This window comes from Neophocaena asiaeorientalis, unplaced genomic scaffold (assembly GCF_003031525.2).
Source record: "Neophocaena asiaeorientalis asiaeorientalis breed wild unplaced genomic scaffold, Neophocaena_asiaeorientalis_V1.1 scaffold31, whole genome shotgun sequence".
In the NCBI taxonomy this organism is placed as follows: Eukaryota; Metazoa; Chordata; class Mammalia; order Artiodactyla; family Phocoenidae; genus Neophocaena; species Neophocaena asiaeorientalis.
The window spans coordinates 3,088,233-3,096,772 of NW_020175320.1; the positions used below are offsets into that span (position 1 = coordinate 3,088,233).

The window sequence follows — 8,540 nt, forward strand, 5'->3', positions numbered from 1 at the left end:
AAAATTGATGTAGCACACAAAGTGAAAATTTTCATATATTTCCTTTGAGATATTGCTAAAATATAGCCTCACCATTCTAAATGGGAAATTGTCTTAAAACCAGGCACATTTTGCACTGATGGTTATTTTTAGGTAAACCACTTTGGGTTAATTAAGAGAAAAATTACTACTGTACAATTATGCTTTATTCTCCCACCTTGGCCTGAAGTAATGAGATGTAACAGAGTTTTTCTTTGTCACTGGCAGCTGCACCTTTTAAGTATATCAAACTCTGTTGCTGTGGTTACGGCCTTTGTTTCCAGTGATGTTTTGTCCATGCTTCCCCCCACCCTTAACAATGGGTTACTCAAAAGAATGAAATAATGAGTCATTCATTCAGAAATACGTTGTTAAAATATCCCTCTTTATCATTACATTTCACTGCTTAGAAACTAGGCTGTAATTCAAGGCAACAGTTAAGTCTGAGAAGTGTTAAAAAATCTTTGATTTTTTTCATTTATAAGAAAGACCTGTCTATGTAATTGAAGAACTTCTTATAAGTCTCAACAAACCCTTTTTGGTTAATGTATTATTTCTGGACCAAGTAGATAAAATTCTACACAGTAAGCATGATAAAAATCGTGCATGTTTTGCACAGCACATAATTTGAGAGTCAAGGTTTCTGGGCACAAAAGCAGTAACAAAACAGTCCCTACAAAACTGAGTAACTCTGAATAACACAAGAAATAATTTTTGTTAATTTAAAATTTTAGAAACTGAAATACATAAAGTGTGTAAAGTAAAATGTAATTAAATTATGGTACTGTACATACGAGTTGTTTCTATAATTGAAACTTTACAATATGAAAAATACATTAGCTCTGTACAGTTTTTACAGGTAGGTAGGATGAGTTTTGAGAAAAAAGATTTTTTTTTTCAGGGTCATACTCTAAGTCAAAAAAATACTGCCCAACTTAGCTAATTATAAAGTGTAGAGTTGAAACAATTCATGTCTTCTTTATTTCATGAATCAATCTTGGATTTTTGTTTATTTTAACAGGGGATTGTTTTGTTTTTAGAGTCCACAATGAACAAATCCTCCTCATTTTGTCCTTGAGGTTACAAAGTTTGATGGCAACCCATGGTTACCAATTAGCTCAGTTAAGCCAGCTGCTGTTTATGGTCACTGATTCGGCCAGCTGTTGTGATTGTGCTCAGGTCCATCTCAGTCTCTAGGTGTGTTTCCATCGTATCTTCCTGTGCATTCGTTTCAAAGGATTTATGAGAGAGAAGTTCATGATGCACCCCACAGTAACTTATTGTGGGCTGGTCGTATGCCAGAAAAGTTGACACATTCATTGATAAAGGTATCTGGGGAAAAATGACACGAGAAAAGTCAGTTATAAAAAGACAACTTTGGCGGCAAGATTTGGGGAATGTGAAGTGCTGACCTGACTACCATGGGTACATCTGTGGCCCAAGAGTCCCCCGCTATCTCACCAATGTCCTTCATTCTCATACTAGCACGCAGAATGCAACAGTTCTAAAGCCTGAGATGGAGCTGCTCAATTCTTAACTAGAACCTTCAGATAAATAGGAACCTAAGCGATTCTGAAAATGCTAAAAGTTTTGTTAGAAAAGTCAGAAGCATGCTTTTCCTCAGTGAGGTAAATTTGTAGTTTTAGAACTAAGAAAAATATTATTTGGTTACTTATGGTATTGGAATACAATTGAACAGTGGTTCTCAAACTTTATCATGCATAAAAATCACCTCCCCCTTCTTCAGCTCCAACATCCACTTCCCTGGTTTTTTCTTAATTTAGTAGGTCTGAGGTGGGACCTGTAATTTGTATTTCTTATAGTTCCCATATGATACTGGTGCTGTTAATCCACACACCACACTTTGAGAACCACTGCAGAAGAGAATTTTCTAGGCAAGTCATTCTGACTCTTCTTACCCAATAAGTTCTTTTTTTTTTTTCCACATTTTAAAGTGTTTTTACCTATATGACCTGGATACTATAACTTAATATTACTTCAGAAAAGCTATAACATTGTAACATGCTATGAAATAGAGTAGGGTTATCTTCATGATGGTCTTTTTTAAAAAGCACCTTTTCTTCACTCCCATAGGTACTCTTTTGGACAGTAGCAATGATGGTGCCTGACTGTGCTATGATTGCCGAAATAGTCCTGTACACCTGTGGCTTTGTCACAGCTTGGCCACTGTCAGTAAAGATTGTGGCTATGTATCCCCTGTCAATACCTTCTTAATGTTTATTTTGCCATGAGCATTCTTTGAAACATTAATGTCTGTAGCTTGATCCATATATCTAAACTCTAAGGTTTAGAGAACTCCCAGGAAGAAACTCTGGCTTCTATGAAAGTCTAAAAGTAACCAAGGAAGAGGCTAGTTTGAAAGAATCAGCGATATATGTGTGGAAGGGACTCTTGCTAATTGCAGCTTAATGAAAGGAAGCAAGTTCTAAAAATAGGAAAAAGCAAGAGTGACCATTGTGAACAGAAGGGAAATGTGTTACAGACAAAAGGTAGTTTGAAATGTAATCAGATGTCAAAGTCTAGAGATTATTCCCATTTCTTTCAATAAGATTTAAAAAATTGTTCTAAAAAGTAGGCAGTTTTGAGGAAACTTCAGCGTTGATCTCTGTTTAATATCCTAATTACTAATTCATGTTGTTGAATTACCTTGGATAAAAACTTCCACCATTCTTATTTGGTGGTAGATAAAATATATTTCTCTTTGGTCACCTCAGACTAAATTCCTCTGATCTCAGCTAAGATTGGAGCCCAAAGCCCTAGATTTTATTAACTCCTTCTTTACTTTCTTAGTCCTTTTCTCCATACATAAGAATCCTTTTTGCCTCTTTCCATCCCTATCTTTCTATCCTTATTTAGTTTTCCTTTAGTAAAAATTAGTTGAGCTGTTATTTCCCTGTTTTCTCTTGTATTCACTTCTTTTGAGATTATAATGTCTTTTTAATGTGAACATTTCAATGTATCAAACATGTAAGGCTTAGTCCTTGGAGACAGAAATGTAATCCCCTTCATCAAATTACATTCCTGAGAACTCTTCCTATTTATGTGAATTTTTAAAAATTTGAAGCATGCTACCTGATGTGTGAATGAAAGACATCATACACTTTAAAAAATGGTCAAGGTGATTGGAAGATCATAAAGAAAATAATACGATGCTTCCAAAGATGCTCATTTAAAATAAGGAAGAACTATTGTTACAGATGAAATAGCTCAGATAACTAAAATACAATATATTATTATGCAAAAGTAATTGTGCAGCATGAATAGATTTGAGTTATAGGAGAGAATGAAAATAGAACTGTTATTGGGTGCGTGAGTTTAACATTAGCCTCTGGGAAATCAATGTTCTGTAATGTGTTATGGGTCATATATCTGTAGGATTTTATATACTTGGTTCTTGTCATGGAAACTTATGGTTTATATATGCTATATCATTCCTGGCTTACTTGGAATTTACTGTGAATAATTCTTATGGTGATGATTTATGAAAAATAATAAACCATGATACATTTATTCTGTGTGTGTGTGTGTGTGTGTGTGTGTTTGTGTGTACACAATTTCCTGCTTGATTTACCTCCTAGAGGCTGCTGGTATCCAGAGTGCAAGTCCTAATTTGAACTATATCAGGTAGTTAGTGCTCATTATTTATTTAAAAATCCCACATATTTTCTTTATAGAGTTTCTTATTTGGGGATATGTTTTATTTTAAAACTCCTAACCCCTTGGTTATACTTTTTTAATGTCAAGTCATATTTTTCACATTTTAATCTTTCTGAAATTGGGATGGTACTTATAATTAGTGTGGATGTTTAACATGTATTTTCTTCCCTGCAATTAAAAGTGTCTTAAAGTTGATGATATCTTAATATCAAGAAAATAACATACTAACTTGTATTTGTAAGTAGAATTTAACAGCTAGACATATCTGAATACAACATCACAGCAGATTTCTCCCAGGTTGACTTAAATGATCTTGCAAATCTGAAAGTTAACATTAGTTATATTCACATGTATATTCATAGGAATATACACATGTATTGACATACACATATACACAATATATAAAGACATACATAAATACACATATATATAATATATATATAATCTTGTGGCCAATTACTTATGATTTCAAAATTATTTAAATCTGGTATAGAAAGTGCAAATTTTGGTGATATATTAGTTTTGGACAACTATTTCATATTTGTTGTATAAAATATATACATAGATGTATACTGTATATATAGACATATTATTTACACACACACATGCACACATAGTGTCTGGGTAGTGATGGAGAGGCTATCCACTGGCATTAAGCAAATATCTTGAGGCTCAGATACAATCCATGTAAATCCATTCTTGTCACCCAGTCAGTAAATATAGCAGCCCTTTCTCCTTCCTCACATAATCGTCAGTCATGTGACCTTGTGCCCTATGTTTTCTCTTCCCTTTCCAATCTGACCTGGGTATTCTCGATTCATCCTCTCTGTCTCTGTCCCTTTCTCCATTGTTACCTGATTTATATTAATGTGCAGGAGAGGCACACAGCCATGCTCTCCCCTATGGATAGAGTATTCAACAGGACAGTCCCAGTTTATGCTTATTGTCCCATTTTGGAAAATAAATCACTTTAGTCAACCTACCTGAAGATGACCCAAATATGTTTTTTTGTTTGTTTGTTTTTGTTTTTTTGCGGTACGTGGGCCTCTCACTGTTGTGGCCTCTCCCGTTGCGGAGCACAGGCTCCAGACGCGCAGGCTCAGCGGCCGTGGCTCACGGAAACAGCCGCTCCGCGGCATGTGGGATCTTCCCGGACTGGGGCACGAACCCGTGTCCCCTGCATCGGCAGGCGGACTCTCAACCACTGTGCCACCAGGGAAGCCCCCAAGTATGTTATTTTATAAAATGAAAACAGCAAGGACAGTAGGAGATATAAAGCTAATAAGCCTCTGCTTCCCCAGACCTTTTGTTACAGGGCTCTATTTAAAGTGTCCATAGAGTTTTCTTGTCCTTTCTGAGAGAACAGTTTCTTTCAGTGAATTTTAACCTGATAAACTCCTATTTATAATTACTTATGGTTTCCTTCGATACTTTAGGTCAGTATTTTTCAGGTGAGTTAATTATTCTTAAGGCATAACTTATAGAGATCCAAGAATATGAAAACTTAACTCCCCAGAAAGCAATATCATCTAGAGTCTGAACTAAGAAATCATTATATGCTATTCTAATGATGAGAGGTAGAAGCTGACATTATTTAGGAAATTCCCCTCAGGAAAAATTTCTACTCTGCTAAACTAGTTACTGTCTTGACATCAATGATATTTGCCTAAGCAGTAATTTTCCAATGTCTGTCTCAACATCACATATATGTACCTTTCACATACACAAATTTTGTAATGTTAGATGAATAAAAATAACTCATTATTAAGTCTTTTTTCCCATTCCTTTAAAATGTTCGAGCTTGTGACTTTAAGGGGAAAGAATAACTTTTTAAAGTTTCCAATTTGTGATTAAGTAAAAATGGTCATTTTAATCTTATATTCACTGCAAAATAATATGTATATTTGTACACATATATATGTGTATATATGAATATGCATGTGTATTGCTCATATTCTAATTAGTTGGTTACAGGCCATTTAAACATCTTTTCCGTAGGATAGCAAGGATTATTTTAAGTACAGTAAGTACTCTGAAGAACAGAAAATGACAGTCCACTTTTGAGAGGGAATAATAAAAAGGTGGTTTTTCCCTCTCTAGAATTGCAAAGCATAGGAAATATTTGCTTGTTGAATGTTATTTCTGAGTAGAGTTTTTCTAAGTATAAATATTTCTATTGATTATCATTGAGGAGAATGCCCATGCTGTTCCCATATATCACGGGCAAAATCTTCTATTTTTATAAGGCCAATGTTACCTAGCAAGTATTCTACCTCTCTAGGCTATTGAAAGGATGTTACTTTAGGGTTTTTGTAGCTAATAGCGTTTTGTTTTTCAGTATTCTGCATGTAGTGAAAGAAACAGACTTGCTTCATGAAGGAATTAATTTTTTAAGATGTAGCCTTTATCAAGACATTTTGCCCCATTTTATGTTGTAATTTAGAGGCCTATTATTTTACATTTGTTTTTCATCTACTAAATTTAATGAATTTTCAGTTGAGTTTATTTCTACCTATTGATATATAAAATTAAAAACAGGCATTATAATATTTTTCCAATTAATAGTATTTCTCTAGTTTGTCTCTAAATTTGTCTCAAACTGGGCTCATTATCTCTGGATCCAAACTAAGTTCTTCCCATGGTCCTTTTTCTGTTTTGGGGGAGCACCAAGTTAAGTCAGCTTTGCCAGTCCCCTTGAACACTTCCTTGTCCCTTGTTCCAAATGTCCCATTTTTTTGTCCGTTACTTTGTTGACATCAATGACATATATCTTTTACATGCATCCGCTTCTCTCATTTCTGTTGCCATTATCTTGGCTCAAAATATTATTACCTTGTTTACTTTAGTGATTGCATGACTGGCATGCCTAATCAGTAGAGTCAAAAAGAAAACTAAATATTTGTAAATTCATTTCTCGAGATTAACTATATTTCTATTTAATTAAATGTAAGCAGCATGTAGAAAATAGTGAATGCTTTTTTCTTTTTTATCATGTCTGAATCATTACTCTGTCTTTGCAAAGAAGTGGGATTTGAAATGTACTTTATTCTGGGAAATTAGCTTCCTTAAAAACATTATTTCATATGTACATATAGATATATGTGAGTACACACATGTACATATCACACCACTGCTTGTAAATTTCTCAATCTATTTAAAGAAGTGTTTTAATTTTTTCAAAATGCACTTGCTAATGACTTTATTCTTGTTTATCTTGATGCCTCTACTTTCTGTTTCATTTGTGTAGGTTATGTAAATTTTCCAGACTAGCCTTTGGTTGTGTTAGAGTATGTGCAACTTTATGTGTATTGGGGATTGGTTAGAAACATTTGTTTCAGTGCTACCAAACATGAGTTTTGTGTTGTACAGGCTGGTAGTTTTACTGATGGTAAAAATAGAAAGTTGTGTCTTTGGTATTACTTGAGTAATATTAAGAAACTTGATGGCTTGAGTATTTTCTACTGGCTTGATTCTTGAAAATCATGTTACTAATTAATATTTTGTTTTCTAAGTATTGAGGCAGTTGGTAAAATGTAAGTATTATATAAGGAAAAATAGTGTAAGAAATTATCACACTGCAGCTTGGTTCACTGGAAGAGTGTCGAAGTTTGCCTAGATGTTACCTCTGGTCCTACCTTAATTCTTTAGGATTTCTGCAGTGATTTCTCTTCTTAGCCACCTGAGCGGCTGTGGGCACTTGTTTCATCTCTTGGTCTGTCTGGACACCTGCCTGGACACGTCTCTAACATTCTCCTCATTATCATCACTGTCATTTATTGAGCATTTACTGTGTGCTAGGTACCATGCTACATGCTGCACTCAGGTCATCTTATTTAAGCCTCCCAAGGCTGTTGTAAGATAAATATAATTATTCCCATTTTACAGTTGAAAAAAACTAAGACTTAGATGGTTTAAGTAATTAGTTAAAAATCATTTACCTGGTGAGTTGCAGAAGTGGTTGCCTGACTTCCTAAGCAGTGTGCTTTATTTCTTATTTATCACTTTATCTAACTCACACTGGCTTTGGAGCCTAGAGAGGTGAACACAGTATCATGTGTCTGATACTATTTAGACACCAATTATCAACATTGGATCTTATTTCCAGTAGGGTAAACACTATGATTTGCTAAGCTACACTTTAGCTTTCTGATACTGCTTTGCACTTTGGGTCCTCAGGAAAGAAACCTATCGTTGATCAGGGATTCACAATGTGGATGGATGGTGACAGCTCAAAATCAAAGCTCTCTTCTTCTTACTAAGCTCATATTGGCCAAATACAAAGTGTAAGGGGAAGGGTCTAATCTGGAGAACATTCTGGACTGGGATAGGAGCCTTACATATACTCCCAGATAAAATACGTGTAAGATTATTTAGGGAGACCTTTAGGGATTTTAAAACTAGATGTCTGTGTTGACTTGGAAATTGGTAGAAATTTTTCCAATTAAATGATGTTAGTTTTTCTTTTTAACAAGAAGTTTAAAAAGTTAGAAACCTCAGTTAATCTGATTATTTTGTTTTATATTAAATGATACTGTTTTGATTTCTTTCTGTACATAAAAGAGTTATAAGTAGGTGCTGGAGTACAGGAGGACTGGGGAAGTGGAGAAACAAACATGAATAAGGTATAATTTCTGCTCCCTGACAAAATCATAGACTAGTGAAGGAGATACACATATAATGCAAGAAAGGAAAGGGAGGCAATGGATGGGGTGAGCTAGTAGGCAAGTTCTGTGCTTGTATAAGGATGTGTGTGTGTGTGTGTGTATATATATATGTGTATATATATATATATATGTATATATATATATGTGTGTGTGTGTGTGTGTGTGTGTGTATATATATAT

At 34.4% G+C, this 8,540-nt stretch overlaps 2 protein-coding genes across 2 annotated transcripts in view; one reads left to right on the forward strand and one right to left on the reverse strand.

The window, feature by feature from the left end:
* The window catches only part of CTNNA3 (catenin alpha 3), a 1,528,699-nt gene that overhangs the window by 467,569 nt on the left and 1,052,590 nt on the right, over positions 1–8,540 (forward strand). The gene's annotated exons all lie outside the window — the stretch shown is intronic.
* The window catches only part of LRRTM3 (leucine rich repeat transmembrane neuronal 3), a 173,923-nt gene continuing 166,363 nt past the window's right edge, over positions 981–8,540 (reverse strand). Inside the window, exon 4 of the mRNA XM_024765511.1 lies at positions 981–1,350. The gene's annotated coding sequence lies outside the window, so the exon portion shown is untranslated. The remainder of the gene's footprint in view (positions 1,351–8,540) is intronic.